Source organism: Acinonyx jubatus, chromosome B1, assembly GCF_027475565.1.
Source record: "Acinonyx jubatus isolate Ajub_Pintada_27869175 chromosome B1, VMU_Ajub_asm_v1.0, whole genome shotgun sequence".
NCBI lineage: Eukaryota > Metazoa > Chordata > Mammalia > Carnivora > Felidae > Acinonyx > Acinonyx jubatus.
Window position 1 is genome coordinate 87,913,760 of NC_069382.1, and position 16,681 is coordinate 87,930,440.

General features: G+C 35.7%; 1 long non-coding RNA gene across 2 annotated transcripts in view; it reads left to right on the forward strand.

Moving 5' to 3' along the window:
• Positions 1–353: 353 nt before the first annotated feature.
• The window catches only part of LOC128314233 (uncharacterized), a 59,888-nt gene continuing 43,560 nt past the window's right edge, over positions 354–16,681 (forward strand). For both annotated transcript variants that reach the window (XR_008295725.1, XR_008295726.1), the window contains exon 1: positions 354–515. This is a non-coding gene — a long non-coding RNA (uncharacterized LOC128314233). The remainder of the gene's footprint in view (positions 516–16,681) is intronic.

Here is a 16,681-nt window from a genome sequence, read left to right on the forward strand (position 1 = left end):
ACCCATGAGATCATTACTGAGATGAAATCAAGAGTCAGATGCTTAACTGACTGAGCCACCCAGGCACCTCAGTAACTGAAAATTCTTTCTTGACTAAGGTTCATTACAGTTGAAAATGTTAAAGATGTTGTGGGTACCTATTAAGCTGTTTTGTTAGTTTGTGTTTTGAGAGAAAGAGAGAGAGAGCGAGAGAGAGCGAACATGAGGTGGGGGGTGGGGGGTCAGGGAGAGAGCAGGGGAGAGAATCCCCAGCAGGCTCCATGCTGTCAGTGCAGAGCCAGATTAAGGGTTTGAACTCACAATCACAAATTGTGAGATCATGACGTGAGTCAAAATCAAGAGTCAGACACTTAACCGATTGAGCCACCCAGGCGGCCCTGGGGGCACCTATTGCAGGAAGCATGTGCCACATTGCTTATTATCTACTGAGGCCAGGGTAAGAAAGACTGAGGTAAAGGGACTCAAGGACATGCCAGGAAAGAAAGAAGACCAGAAACTTCCAAGAATTGGAACAGGTACCAGCCTCCACTTGCCATAGTGTGGAGCTGTCATTTCAGTTTGAGTATTAATATAACTTATGCCCCTATTTTTTCTGATGTGAAACCTTGAATAATTTTTTTAGAATATCCATGCATAACGCACTATGGAATATGCTATAGAGCATATAAATACAGCATCCATGTCTAAAAAGGGGGATAAGACAAGAAATCGAGTCATGTCTTGCGATTCCTCACCCTGAGATCATTCATTCCATAAGGCATCTCTTTCTTCTTCAGTACCTTTAGTACTTTATGGTGTTGGGATGATTAGGAATGATGAACATAAAGTGACTGACAGAAGATATTCAAAAAGGCAGCAATGTGTTGTTATCATTTTCACTTTACAAAATAGTAAGGAGATGAGACGTATCTGATGGCAAAAAAAACAGTAAATAGAAATACACGAGCTTTAACAAGTTGAATGTTAAATCATTTGCTCTCAATCCTATCAGATGCTCCCACATATGCCTGAGTGACTTATATTGGGCGAGGATAGCCAGAGAACTGTAACAGAAATTCAAAGACAGCTACAAAAATAATATAATGCTTTACCTGTGTTATAAAATGAAATATAAAGTGATTTTAGGTTAAAAATAATATTTGCTTCCATAATCAGATTCTTGGCCTATCTTTTGGTAGAAGACAAAAATCAAGAAGCCTGAGACCAGCTCAAAAAGCATGGCATCACCACTGATAATATGATTTTTTGGATATATTGAATAATTCTTTATCGTTTTTCAAAAAGTATGCTTTTTTTAGTTTATACAGTTGTCACATTATTGGAAAATTCCATGAATAAGCAAAGCTTCCAAAACAACTTTGTGTTTATGTAAAAAAGTTTAGTTCTAAGGTTGAGATAATTATAATTAAGTTTTTACCTTATTTAAGTATATACATCAGATGATTTAAATATGTGGATGACAAAGATACATTTGTACATAATGCAGGCTGTTTAACAGTCCTGGGCCACCTACATTAAATGCCACTGGTTCGCCATCCCCAGGGGACACCAGAATATCCCTAGAGATTTTCAAATGCCACATTGGATACCATTTTCCTCAAACATAGTCCCTTTTAGATAATTCCTGCCTTTCTCTAAGAAAGCATCATTTGAAAAATACCGATGTGGGATGGTGAGACGTTTGGAAGGAAGAGTTTCTCTGGTGAAGAAAAATTCAAGAGCAAAGTTCCCATGTTATGCATACAGGGCATTGCAGGATTGTAAACCTTACATTGTCTTCTGTGAGAAATTGTAGGAGAGTTTCGTACATTAAAAGGAACACTCCAGAGAAGGAGTTGCATTGGACACCTTGAAATGAGAAGTTGTACATCTGAGGCTTGATTTTGAAGGTAGAACTGACAGTATTTGATGATGGAGTAGAGTGACAGAAAGAGGAAAGTCAAAGATTCTTATGTTCGGGAATGAGCACCTGTGTGAATAATGGTGTGATTTACTGTGATACAAAAGGCAGAGGAGTAAGTGGGGGTCAGGTATGGTAGCATTGAAACAAGGCATTTGGAGACATTATGTTTGAATTTCCTATTAGATATCCAAATGAAAATCAAAAAGGAGATAGGGGCAATCAGAATATACGAATTTCAACCTTGGGGGAGGGTCAAAGACCAGAGAAAGAAATGTATTTGTCACCAGCAGCTTATCTGAGTCATGTGAGATCCAAGTGAAGATAGAGTAGAATTTAGTGAAGGGCTTTGATGCAAAAAATAAATTATTTTTTTTTAAGAGACAATCATCAAAGGATTAGAATTGTGAAAGCAGGCCAGATGAGATCAACATTTTTTTTTTTTTACTAATTCTGTTAAACTATTATTTGTCATTATATCACTACATAAGTGGTATTAACTTCTGCCATTGGAATGTGTACATTTCCACAAAATTACCTGGAAAATAACATGCAAAAAGGATTTAAAAAGCTTTGCTCTGGTCATGGGATTACAAGCAAAATTTTTTGTTGTTTGTTTTTTCACTTAAAAGGCACACTTTTTTTTAAATTGCAAAACATATCATTTGTAGACCAGTGCATTGTAAAGATTAGTCCACTAGCAGCGTGCAAGGTAAATTAGCATCAATGAGGGGCACTGTCACGCCCCAGTGGTAGCCTATCATTTGGAAGGCTATTGCATCACTGAACCTTGCAATGATATGGGCAAAACTCCCTGTTATGTATAAAGGGATTTTTGTTGGTTTGTTTGGCACATTTGAAAAAATTATGTCTTGGAGAAAATCGCCACACAATCTTGGAATTCTCGTGATAAATAAACACAACACTGGCCCTTGTTATTATCCGCACTTTGTCTTACTTACTTATTGGCAAACTACGACCCCGATTAAGCATGTCTATTCACCCATTCCACACATACAAATGCTTAATTAAAAATTACTGGGGCAAAAAAAAAAAAAAAAAACATATCACCATGTGGACTGGTAGCAATTTGATTCAGAATGAGAATGTTCAGAAGAGCCCATAAAGATACCAGGCAAAGATACAACTTTTAATTTGTTCGATCAATCACTCCCCCGCTGCCCTTCACCTATGGGGCTCTTTCATAACTGCTTCTTTATCCTCAAACCTCTTGCGTGTTTACATCCATTCACATTCATGGTAACCCCAGTTCATCCTTTACTATCAAAATAGAGGCAACAAGAAAAAATCTACACACTCCCACTGCCATATTTCCCTGCGTATCAGCATCTGGATACATTATACTCTTGCATGTTATCATGAACTATCCTAATTCCATCTGAATACACTAATTTCTGCCTTTCACATTAACTTTCTCTCCTTTTATCCTTTGTCCTTCAGTATACGGCCCAGAAAATGCTTTTTGGTTCTCTCTTATATCAGTAATTATTGTCTAGGTGCAGTTCCCATCATCATGAAAACAAAATGTTATTATCCCATCTCTAAAAAATTATTATTTTGAACCACCAGCTGCCACAGAGGTTTCCATTTGTTGCAAACCCTGGGAAATAATCATCTATGCTAACCATCTCCAAATTCTCATGATTTTTTCTCTCTTAAATATAATCTGACCAAGATTGTCTTCCTAGAGTTCTAAATAAACATCCCTAATGATTTTTACATTACCAAACCTCATATCAATTTTCCCTTCCCAATTTAATTGATTTATTAGCATATGAAACAGTTCCACACACTCAACCTTGATGCACTACTTTCCTTGCATATCAAGATGCTCCCCTCTCTTAATTTATTTTCTGTCTCACTGGTAGCTCCTTTGGTCAACTTTGGGGGCTTCCACTCCTCCTCTACCAAATTGTCATTAGGTGCAACACAGGGCTCTGCCCATGGTCCACTTACCTGTGTATTGGCTTTGAATACTATTTATTTGCGGCCAACTCCACATTCTTGTTTCTTCCTTATATCTATGGTTTTTCCTCAATTTCAGACCTATCTATGTAATTACCTTTGTGATATCCCTATATCTTATAGTCATCTCAAATTCAGCATGTTAATACTAATGCACCGCCTCCCCCCCCCCGTATCTACTCTTCCTGCATTCTTTTCATATCAGTATTCAAGGGTAGTTATACTTCTGATTATACTTGTAGTTGGTTGAGCTAAAAATATTTAGACACTTGATTCCCCTCAGTTTTTCCCTCATGCTCCACATCCGGTACTTTAAAAATATATCTAGAGTGTTACTAGTCCTCACCGCTTCCGCTGCTATTATTAGGGTTTGAACCTGGTCATCTCTGGACTCTAATTTCCACACACCAAGAGGCTATCTTGGCTTTTTCCTTTGACCACCATTCCCCTCTTCTCTTTCTATTGGTCTCTTCTGAAATCAGCAACTATGAGGTTGATTTCAAATATAAGTCAGTCCTGCGACAACTTCTCATTTTATTGCCCCAAAGACGGACAGGAACTGGTCCTTCATTACTTCCCTGACCTCCTCTGCCACTGTCCTCTCCCTCTACCAATCCTCCTACCATTGTTACCTTCTTGTTCTTCAGCTAATGCTTCAGGTGTACTCCTAGCTTCACACTTCAGCTGTGGCTCTTCCTTTTGCTTGGGGTGCTCCATTCCAGATTACCAAATGGCCACCCTTCTCACATGCTCCAGATTCTTATGGACATATCATTTTCTCAGGGATACTCTTCTTAGAAATGCCCTGGGTAACTCTTTTAAGATTATAACCACTCCTCCTCCCAGAGCTCTTTTTTATTTTATTTTCTTTTCTTTTATTTTATTATTTTATTTTATTCCGCTTTTTAATTTTCTTTTTGATTGAAGAATAATTGACATACTATATACTATCAGTTTCAGGTGTACATGGTAGTGATTTCATATTTGTGTACACCATGAAATTATCCCCACAATAAGTCAAATTGTCATCTCTTAGCATACAAAACTCTTACAGTATTATTGACTCTATTACCTGTGCTGTACATTATATCCCTGTGATTTATTAATTTTATAACTGGAAGTCTGTACCTCTTAATCCTCTCTGCCTATCTTGCCCACTCCCAACCCCTCCCCCTTCTGATAACCAACCAATAATTTTTCTGTATCTAGAAGTCAGTTTCTATTTCATTTGTTTATTTGTTTTAGATTCCACATAGAAGTAAGATCATATGGCACTTGTATTTCTCTGTCTGATATTGCACTTGGCATAATAACATCTAGGTCCACCCATGTTGTTGGAAATGGTAAGATTCCATTCTTTTTTATGGCTGAATATCCTAGTTTGCTTTTTTTGTAATTTTTGTTTTGTTTCCATTTTGAGACAGAGAGAAAGAGCACAAGCAGGGGAGGAAGAGAGACTCCCAAGCAGGCTCCATGCGGCCAGTGCAGAACCTGAGACAGTGCTTGAATTCATGAACCACAACATCATGACCTGAGCTGAAACCAAGAGTTAGACATTTAACCTACTGAGCCACAGAGACACACTCCTATTTTTTTTTAAATTCTATAGCATTTAAGATGTCCTAACATAGTACTGTCAAGCCTTGTTATTTGAAGATTCCATATTTATAATTTCACTTATTCACTAAAATTTCTTTGTAACCCCAAAGTCACTTCCCTAGATGTTATCATAGTCACCCTGGCACATGTGCAGAGAGGTGGAAAATTTGAGTCACCTGACATACTTCCTAGCTATAGTCAACAGTGCTGTGCTATGACTTTTTGTCTCAGCTTTCATGCTATAAATAAGTGTGCACATTCTTTCACATTTTTTGTTTCTTGTTGGCGATGTTCCCTTTTTAAAAAAAATATTTTAGTTTATTAATTTATTTTGAGAGAGACAGACAGCATGAATGGGGGAGAGGTAGAAAGAGAGGGAGAGAAAGAGAATCCCAAGCAGGCTCTGCACTGTCCATGCAGAGCCCGACATGGGGCTCCAACTCACAAGACCTTGAGATCATGACCTGAGATGTAACTGAGAGTTGGACGCTTAACCACCCAGCCATCCAGGCACCCCAGTGATTTTTTCCTGTTTTAAGTGGTTTTGAAACATAGTGCAGAATTTCTTTTATAGTGTACTTATATGTTAGAAAACTTTGAGGTGCCTTATAGAGAAAGTTTGTGTGTTAGATAATGTTAGTTTTCAGGTGTAAGTTATGATACTGTTGACCATAAGTTTAGTGTAAATGAATCAACTATATACATATATATATATATATATATATATATATGTACAGATATATATTTAAATGTTTAAGGTTTATTTATTTTTGAGACAGGGAGAGACAGAGCATGAACAGGGAGGGTCAGAGAGAGAGGGAGACACAGAATCTGAAACAGGCTCCGGGCTCTGAGCTGTCAGCACAGAGCCCGATGCCAGGCCTGAACTCACGGACCGTGAGATCATGACCTGAGCCGAAGTCGGATGCTTAGCGGGCTGAGCCACCCAGGCGCCCCAACAATATATATATTAAATATGGTGCTGCTAAACAGAAATACACATAAAACAAGCTATATTTTCATCAATTGACAGAAAAGTGCCTAGAGGCTTTGCATATGGTTTTTACTGGATAGAATTAAACTCCTTGGTGAATAAACTAGAAGCCCCTTGAAAGCCAATCACAGAAAACATCTCGTATTATTTCATTTTGCAAAGTTAAACAAAAATACCAAGTACACATATTCACAGACACACACCAAGAAAAATCTATAAAGTATTATGTTAATTGTAGTTATTGTAAGTCATTAAAAATAAACAGGTGTTCAAGATAATTTGTTTGATGATTGAATGCGTGATGTAGTCCAAATTCTGTTTTACTAGGCGTATGTGATAATATATGGAGAGACTAGCTTGACAGATTGATCTATCATTTATCTATCTATCTATCTATCTATCTATGAAATTCTCTATCAGTCTAGCATTGCCTGGCATATAATATGTGCACGATATTTTTCATGGAAAGAAGGGAAATTTTTCTTTATTTTCTAATTTTTTAAGTTTATTCATTTAATTTTGAGAGAAAGAAAGAGTAAGAGAGAGAACACTAATGGGAGAGGTCAGAGATAGAGGGAGAAAGAGAATCCCAAGCAGGCTCTATGCTGACAGTGCAGAGCCTGATGTAGGGCTCAAATCCACGAACTAGGACATCATGACCTGAACTGAAATCAAGAGCGGCCTCTCAACCAACAGAGCCACCCAGGCACCCCAAGAAGTGAATAAATTTCTTATTCTTTAACCTAATTAGGACTGTAACGAAGGACACTTAATTTCATAAAAATAATCTTGTTTTGTTTTGTTTTAATTAATTTACAACATTTTAAAGGAATAAATGTGAAAAGAAAATGAAAGTATTACCTTCTCACTTGTCTTTCAAAATAAGCTTCAACATATCTCATCAAAATGCTTCTCTTCTTTTATCATTAACAAATAATGTTCTAAAGCAATCTAATAACTATCTAAACAGTAGACATACTGCAAAGAAAATATCTCCATAATGTGTTTTTAGAGCACTGAAAAATTAATTAAAAAATTGTAGGCTGTTGCAGTGACAAGATCATTAATCTCTAAGCAGCTCTATTGATATTTTCAATAATATATTTTCTAAATATCTTTCCATGACATTATAAAATTAATCTTTTAAAAAAAGTCTTTTTTGTTGTTGTGAAGCAAAGAGGAAATAAGCTGTTTTAATGGATGAACTTGACTGACAAGTCAAGGGAACAGCATTCAGGGAAATACCACAGGGACTTTACCATAGGGATCTTAAATATATATCATCAAAGACCACATTCTTAGTCAAAAATATAATGCAAAACATTTCCCATTTTTTACAGATGACAATATGGAATTTTGTATAAAAATCACAACACAATATAATACATTCTCAGAAAGATGCAATACAATTTTTGATGTGTATGTACCATTGGATTAAATTAGAATCTTAAATTAATTTGTCTTTACCTGATCCAAATATATATATTTTCTTCATTTGGTAAACTTATTTTTCCTTTATTTAAGTACTTAGCAAGACTTATAACATGTCAAATAGTTGGTAGGTAATTATGTCATAGGTTATTGGCTAGCTTGGCATGATGTCTTTATTAAACACTATTATAGACACTGTGCTTACCTATAATATCACCACATGCATGATTTATGAATCACAGATTTAAAGCCTATTATTTTAAGGATTTGTGTGACATTATAAGATGTATTTCATTATAGACAAATCCATTTTACTGATAGTAGAATCTCTGAAAATTAATTTATATCAATGACAAACTAGGACAAATCCCAATGTGGAATTTTATTTCCACTGTATCCAGTTCAAGGAAAGCATTGTATATTGCTTGTAAAAATTATTGTAATATTGCTCAACTAAAAAAAAACACTACCCCTTAGGGCTTGAGACAAGTATGTCATATATTAGAATGTTTTAAGACAAATAGTTAAATAGTTCAGATTAGAAAACATTTTGCTAAATAATAGCCATAAATATGAGAAATAAGAGTAGGTTTTAAGAAAAACTTTCTAGATACTGAATGATTATTGTGAATATATCTATCACTTGTGATAAAATTTGATTAAAAATAACTAAAAAGGGACACTTGGGTGTTTCAGTCAGTTAAGTATCCAACTCATGATTTCAGCTCAGTTCATGTCTCACAGTTCATGAGTTCGAGCTCATTTCAAACTTAGTTATTGTGTAAGATTACCTGGGTTGATAAAAACTTTGTAAAACTTTTCCTCTTGATTTTTTGTAGACATATTATTATAAATGTTGATTTGTTTTTGCTAATATCTCATAATTAATTTAACACTAACACATCTTAACTTTATAAATTATTCTGTGAAATCTTGATGCATAAAGTATTCAGGTTCTTTATTCAGAACTTTGTTCCATCTTCATCAGAGCTATACATATTTGCACGGCTGGCCACTGCCTAACATAAACAAGGTGAGACAGCAGGTAAATAATAGTGTATGTGAATTATGTCATGACCGTGGCTTCACTTCCAGACTCCGAATTTCGCAAAAGAACATTTCTTATAACCCACAGTAGCTGACAATATACTGATTGGTTCCCCTCTTGGTTGGAAGGAAACCCATGGATCTCTCTCTCTCTCTCTCTTTCTCTCTCTCTCTCTGTCACACACACACACACACACACACACACACACACACGCATACACAGGCGTACTAGAAGAAATAGAAGATAGGATTAAAATCTGTAAGTGATGTGAACCTGCAACAGATAAGGAGTGTCTACAAAAGGAGAATCAATGTTTTAAAATTTTGTTACCGCTTCTTGCCCCCAACACCACCCTTACTTTCTTTTATATATTTCTCTTCTCCTTCCACCCCACAAGAGCCACACTGGCCTGTTTGCTGTGCCTGTAGCTGCTCTCTTATCGGACAGTTTGTATTATCCTCCTTATGGGAACATTCTCACCCTACATATTTCAAAGTTCCCTCCTCATTTCTGTCAGGACTTTTTAGTCTTGCCCTGCCTGACAACCTAGCTGAATGTGAAACCCCTCCAATTCACAGCATGAATTGATTACCTTCTAACATAGCATATTTTTTACTTATTTATCTTGTCTAGTATCTATCTCTACCATTAAATAGTAAGCTCAATGATAATAATGTTTTTGCTTGCTTTTATTCACCTCTCTACTCCAATCTCTATTAGGCAATACTATTTGATTAATGTTTTTTCTTGAATGAATATATGTCTTGACTGTATATGAACCATAATTTCTAATACCTAGAATATCTCATAAGCTTTATATTAATAAATAATTATTTTCTATGAAGTCAGGAATCATGAATACATTGCTCCAATCATTTTGCTTTAGTTGTATGAATAACATAGTTCACAGCTAAAAAAATTATAGCTAGATTTGTTTACATACCTGGAGCTATAAGTTTAGGCATGTGTGTAGTGAAATTCAGGATCTTAAAGAATTAAATATAACTAAGGTCTATATAATTATTTTGAAAGGAATGTTTTTTAAATTTCTCTATTATCAGACAGTGGCTTTTTTGTGTATTCAGTAATATTTACAATTTCCTTATGACTATTTTTTAATTTATTTTTTAATGTTTATTTTTGAGAAAGAGAGAGAGAGAGAGCAAGCAGGGGAGGGGAAGAGAGTGAAGGAGACACAGAATCTGAAGCAGATTCCAGGCTCTGAGTTGTCATCATAGAGCCCAACGTGGGACTCGAACCCACGAACGATGAGATCATGACCTGAGCTGAAACCAGTCGCTTAACTGACTGAGCCACCCAGACCCCCATAAATATCCATTTAATGTCATAATTTATAGTCACTTTAACGTGAAGTTTTTTTGCATACAGAAGCGCACCATTATTTAACCCAATCCATATTAACTACTCTCCATTCTTTGTTATGCAATCTACAGAAATTAACTATTTGATACAGACTGAACTATTTGATACAGGCATAACAGACTGAAAAAGAAATCAACCTCATTGGTAGGCTTGTATTCTCTAGTTTTCTTTCTAAGTGAATTGCTATTAAATGCACACCTGTCTTAAACACTTGGCTGAAAATGTGTGAGTGCGTCTGTGTGGGGGTGTGCACATGCATGAGTTCAGGTATGATGTAAAGTCCAGGATAATCTGACATCTGTACTGTTCCTCAAAGTCACATTTCACCATATATATATTGCATTCTTGCTCCATGAACTAATTCTCTTGAATTTGGTTTCTAATTCCTTAGATAGAATCCTGGATATAAGATGGGAGATAAAATATTTTTGAAGAGATAATATACATGTGTCTACCTACCTACTTATAATGGGAGTATGGACTAGTTTGATGAATATCCTGAATGTTACTTTCTGCTTTCCAAAACTAGATACAGTTAATTAAAATATGTTAAAAGATATGACCAAATTTGCTTTTATCCAAGATTGTCTTAGAGTGGGATAGAAAAAATCCTATTGTTTAATTCAGACACATAATAGAAGTAGAAAGTACCTGAGCAGTTATATGATCTCCTCCCTTTGTCTCTACAGTATTCCATTAAAATTGTATTGTTTTAAACAATATCTTTACTTCCATCCTCAAGCTATCTTTTTCTTACTTTATCATGAAAGAAAAAAATATCCAGCTAACAAAATGGGGAAGAAAAGTTATTAACTGAGAGAATGTAATAGGGCATCTTTCTATATTTCCTACAGAGAAATGTACAGTGAAAACAAAGTCAATTGTGAGAAACTAAAGCATTGTTCTACAACTCCATAATTTCCACAGATTTGTTGTTTGTTTGTTTTCAGCAGCAAATTTGGTAATATGTTCCCTGAGAAACAAGAGTGCCAGGACTATAATTAGACTTGAATAAAGTTAGGTTCTTGGGATGAAAGTTGTCCAAAAAATTGATAGAAATCAACTTCAAAAATGAAGAAAGTATATTTTAAAAAAGGAATTAGAAGAGTAGAGTTTTATTCCAATAAATCAATATAACCTACTAAGAAGGAAAAAAGGGAATGGTACCAAAGCTAAGCAGAATATAGTATAGAATAGGATGGGATCTGAAAAATAAATTTACTTAGGACTTGTTTTTTTACTTTGAGAAAATAAAAACCTATATGGAGAAGTTAAGATAAGGAGTAACAACTTCCCAGTAACATGGATGCCAATTACCTTTCCCCCTAAAATAAAGATTTTCACCCAGAGGATACATAATATTTATTCATTCATGTATGCATGTACACCATTAACATTTGCTGACTGCTAACTTTATGAAAGGTGCCGTGCTCCATTTTGGGCATAGCACAAATAATAAAACCTATGTTTTGCTTCTGTGCAGAGGAGCAGGGAAAGTGATAGAGATCGCGTGTGAACAAACAAGGGAGAACACTTTATATGTGATAAATAACAGTGTACAGGGTATAGGGAGGCGAAGGGGGCACAGGGCAAAGAGGGATTAGTTTACCCTGGGATTAACGTCACAGACAAGGTGAAAAATTGATTCAATTCTTAAAAGATTGTGATCTTTTAACTGATCGAGAAATGGAAGGCTGGGGTTGCAGCGTGAAAAGTGTGATGTGTGTTTCAGGCAGGAGAATGATAATAGTTAAACAAAAGTTTTTATCATTTATTGAATTGTAAAGTTACCTATGTGTGTATTATATAGAGAGAGTTATGTATGTAACTATATCAGTGTATATCCTGATATTGATGCTGAAATATATCAGTGTGTATTCTGCACAGGGCATTAAAAAAACTCAGAAATAATGACAGAGATGGCTGGGGTTAAGAATTTAGTATTTCAAGTAGGGTCATAAACTTTTGTAAAGGTCTAGATATATAACCTCTGCATACCAAATAGTTTCTGTTACAGGTACTCAACTTTGCCATTATAAGAGCTAAAGCAACTTATGCGATATAAAAGTGTATGGGTGTGGCAGTATTCCAATTAAAGCTTATAAAAGCAGGTGGAACCTGAATTTGGCCCACAGGCCATAGTTTGCTAATCCCTGATTGAGAATAAGAAGAGGCTATGTAACCATGTCAAGCAAGGGAGTGATTTAATCACATTTATGTTAGAAGAAAATCATTTCGAAATGGGTGTACAAGATGTATGAGTGATGTGGGAATACAGGCATGTACAGTCAGAAAGCTGAGATAGTAGCTCAGCACAAAGTAATCGCCTGAACTAAGATAGGAGCATTGGATATGGGAAAGGTCAGATAAGCAAGGTGTAAGGATATAAACTCATAGGTGGTGATGGGTGGAGATTGAGGTAAGGAGAGTGAGAAATACAGCAAGCTGCCAAGTTTATGATGATTTAGATGATTTGGAAAAGCATAGTTCCCTTAAAAAAGAAAAGGAAAAAGGAAGTAAGAATATTTTGAGGAATGAGTTTTCATCTACACTGAAAGGTGATGGTGTGAAAATTATTATAAATAGACAGTTGATAGATAGATAGATACATACATACATTACATACATACATATATACATACATAGATAATAGATAAAATATAGATAGATAGATAGATAATAAAGATAGATGATAGATAGATAGATAGATAGATAGATAGACTTTTTTTTTTTCATTTTGATGAGGCTGCCTGGTAGTCATTGTGACACTTGAGAGGGTTCTAGGTTAGAAATTCCACATTAAATAATCATTAGCATGCAGGTGGTATTTGGTAGTATTTGAAGTAATTTTCAGATAAGCTGAAAAATATGAGTGGAAACAGAAGACCAAGGACAGACCCTAGGCCAAACTAATCTAAGAAATGGTAAAAAGAGTCACAGGAAGCCAGGAGCAGTAGGAAGAAAATGGGGAATCTAGATGTCTTTATTCAACGAAGAATAAACCATCAATTGTAGAGAAGCAATGTCAATTCAATGGAATGCTATTATATTACAGTGAATAATTATGTCTCAAACAGCATCATGGCTCTCTTTCTAAATGCAAAATCCTTAAAGAATGGCTTTTTTATTTCAAAATTTTAAACAATTAATTTAAATATTTTGGTCTATTATCCCACCTAATATTTTCCTAAGTGCAAAACTATTTTTATTATTTATTTTTTAAATGTTTATTTATTTTATGGAGAAAGATGGAATGTGAGCAGGGAAGGGGCAGAGAGGGAAGGAGACACAGAATCGGAAGCAGGCTCCAGTCTCTGAGCTGTCTGCACAGAGTCTGATGTGGGGCTCAAATTCATGAACCATGAGATCATGACCTGAGCTGAAGTTGGAAGCTTAATCAACTGAGCCACCCAGGCATCCTTTTTTTTTTTTTTTAAGAGAGAGAGAATGAGCAGGGAAGAAGGGCATAAGGAAAGAGAGAGAATCTTAAGCAGGCTCCACGAATATCATGGAGCCCTATGCAAGACTCAGTCTCAGGCTGTGAGATCATGATCTGAGATGAAATCAAGATGTGATTGCTTAACCAACTGAGCCACCAGGTGTCCCTAAACTATTTTTAGAATATTAGTTTAAATGTACTACAAAATTACACATGGTTATTATGAAAAGTTTTAAGCCATGCTTAAACAGCCAAAACATTATCATTAAAATAACATGATTATATGAACATATGTTTCTTTTAACTTGAACACTGACTCAATTGTCTTGTTGGCTTTTGGGGAGAGTGAAGAAAGGAGAATAAAGTACCAGGAGAAAAGGAACTAAGAAGGAGAAACAAACAGATATGAAGACAATATATACCAACAGCCTACCTCACCTTCATACCACACAAAACCAGAACATGCCCAACCTTCTCAGTATCATTCTTTAAAGTAAGTACATGTACATATTCCAGAAACCACTAATAAATCTAATACTTTGCATACATAATTCTGCATTTTGTTTTCTCTGCCTTATTACTATTAAATTCATTCTTGCATATATTTTCTCTGACTAAACTTTGACATATGCACTTCTTTGTGGAAAAAAATTAGGCAAAGCTTCCATAATAGAGTTTCAATTATACTATTCAATATTCTTGTTTTAATATGAATATATATTTCTTCTGTTGGTTTAAACAGAATTCTAGATATCGGCTTTAATCAGATAGCATAATTTTGAATTATCCAAATATCAATTCCATCTAAATCTCACTGGGATGCCTGGGTAACTCAGTCGGTTGAGTGTCCGACTTCAGCTCAGGTCATGATCTCATGGTTCATGAGTTAGAACCCAGCATCAGGCTCTGTGCTGACAGCTCAGAGCTTGGAGCCTGCTTCGGATTCTGTGTCTCCCTCTGTCTCTGACCCTCCTTTGCTCGTGCTCTGTTTCTTTCTCTCAAAATAAATAAAGTAAAAAAATCTCACTAAAAAATGACTGGAAACATTCTTTTTTATTTTTTTTCTTTTTTCTAAATATAACTTATTGTCAAGTTAACTGTCATACAGTGTATACAGTGTGCTCTTGATTTTGGGAGTAGATTCCCGTGACTCATCCCTTATGTACAACACCCAGTGTCTATCCCAACAAGTGACCTCCTCCCATCACTCATTTTCTTCTCCCCCTCACCAAACCCCATCAACTCTCAGTTTGTTCTCTGTTAAGAGTCTCTTATGGTTTGCCTCCCTCAAAACATTCTGAATTCATCTGTCTTTAGTACTTACAATATTTTACCTAAATGTTTACCTAAATGTTGTATATCACTAATATATCAACTTTAAGCAAAAAGCTATTATGAATAAAGAATGTTTTAACATAAGACAGATGTCTGAATGTTGTTTATGCATTTGTGGTTAAAACAAACAAACAAACAAACACTCTTTAGTTTCTCTTAAATAAGCCCCAGTACGGAAGTGTTATTTTTAAATTAACACTCTGTTGATTGTCGTTTGGAATTTAATAAAAGATCTTAAATTCAAAGTGAATAACAGGTACACCAGAATACAGACCACCTGGCAAACATACCTTTTAAAAGCATAGTGCAGGGGGGGCGCCTGGGTGGCTCAGTCGGTTGAGCGACCGACCTCAGCTCAGGTCATGATCTCAGGGTTTGTGAGTTCAAGCCCCACATCGGGCTCTGTGCTGACAGCTCAGTGCCTGGAACCTGCTTTGGATTCTGTGTCTCCCTCTCTTTCTGCCCCTCCCCAACTTATGCCCTGTCTCTCTCTGTCTCAGAAATAAATAAACATTAAAAAAATGTTAAAGCATAGTGCAGGAATTACAAGAATAAACAATAAAACCTCTTCAAATAACTCACCATGGTATCTACATAGGAAAAGACAAGTCAGAAGAACAGAAGAAACTGAAAACATCTGAATCAAACTCAAAATGTGTGAAAGAAATTGGGTGACAAGGCTGATGTTATTTCAGAAGTAAATGGATTCATAATTTAATAAATAGAGAAATTAAAAAAAAGAGAAAACAGTCGGCATATCAGGCATATAATTTTATACAGCCAGAACACCTATGTGTGGTGCTCACAGGAGTGTTCATGTACATGAACTCTGACAGCAGATTGGAAAATTATCTGGAAACTTTGTCAATTAATGTTAAGTTGCATAAACTTTTTGATTCAGCTATTTGAAACCTAAGATCGCTCCCAGAAAGGTAAAGCGTCTCTACATGAATAAATATAAAAACAAATATTTTAATGTATAATGTATATATACCATATGTATATAATTAACATAAGATATATTTTATCTCTCTCTTACATCTTCCAAGGATACATTGTGAGACAAATATAGAAACAAAGCCAATGCCCGTCACTAAAGAAAGTTTAAAAATTATGGCAAAACTGAGGCTTCTGGGTGGTTCGGTTGGTTTAGCGACGGATTTTTGATTTCACCTCAGGTCATGGTCTCACGGTTTGTGAGATCAAGCCTCGTGTCAGGCTTTACACAGAGCCTGTTTGGGATTTTCTCTCTCCCTGTCTCTGTCTCTCTGCCCCCCCCCTCACTGTTGCTCACTCTTTCTCTAAAAATAAATGAATAAAGCAGGGGCGCCTGGGTGGCTCAGTCAGTTGAGCATCGCTCTGTGCTGACAGCCCAGAGCCTGGAGCCTGCTTCAGATTCTGTGTTCCCCTCGCTCTCTGCCCCTCCCCCACTCATGGTCTGTCTCTCTCTCTGTCTCAGAAATAAATAAACATTTAAAAAATTAAATAAATAAATAAACTTAAGAAAATAAGTAAACCAAAGATAGATATATACCTGTTGATTTAGAGGGCTTTCCATAATTAATG